The following is a 665-nucleotide window of genomic DNA, read 5'->3' on the forward strand; positions in this document are numbered from 1 at the left end:
GAAGTGAGGTCAGGTGAGGTAAAGAATGATGGGATTAGGTTGGTTGAGACAACATGAGGTTAAGTTAAACTAGATAATATTACATTGATAGATATAATTGTGTACTTTCAAGATTTGATTATTTGCTATCAATATTATCGTATGCTATTATATTATGAATTATATAGATATGTGATATTTCTGGCAATTTGGAAATGTATTTATTTTTTCATAATCACAAAATGCAACAGTAATGACTATATGGTGAAATGCTAGTAAGTTAGTTAGGAGGCTTATTTTGTTGTTTCTTGGTGTGATTTTTATGTGTCATGTCTGCGGTAGTGGATACACAAGAAGGACAAGGGAACAAGGCTCCCCTATTACAGTAGAGGTTATCAATCCCACTCCCGTATATGCTCTCCTAGTTTTTTATTCCTGAAAATTCTTATATTGCCATTGCATCCATGGATTGCTCATATCACTAAAACATACATTAGATGAATATCTTATCTTAGAGTTATATTTCTTATCGTTCCCTGATACATACAGCTTATTCCTCCTTTTCAAAGCCTATTGACCAATCCACATAAACTTCTTTAAATATACCAGTACATGTATGAATTTTTACTTTTGTAGACATGCTCCAGAACAACTGTAGTAACATGGTTTCATATCCCAATATCACT

The 665-nt window shown here is 32.5% G+C and overlaps 1 protein-coding gene across 1 annotated transcript in view; it reads left to right on the forward strand.

The window, feature by feature from the left end:
• The window catches only part of LOC119588466 (probable chitinase 2), a 22,541-nt gene that overhangs the window by 20,136 nt on the left and 1,740 nt on the right, over positions 1–665 (forward strand). The gene's annotated exons all lie outside the window — the stretch shown is intronic.

Source organism: Penaeus monodon, chromosome 24 (genome assembly GCF_015228065.2).
Source record: "Penaeus monodon isolate SGIC_2016 chromosome 24, NSTDA_Pmon_1, whole genome shotgun sequence".
NCBI lineage: Eukaryota > Metazoa > Arthropoda > Malacostraca > Decapoda > Penaeidae > Penaeus > Penaeus monodon.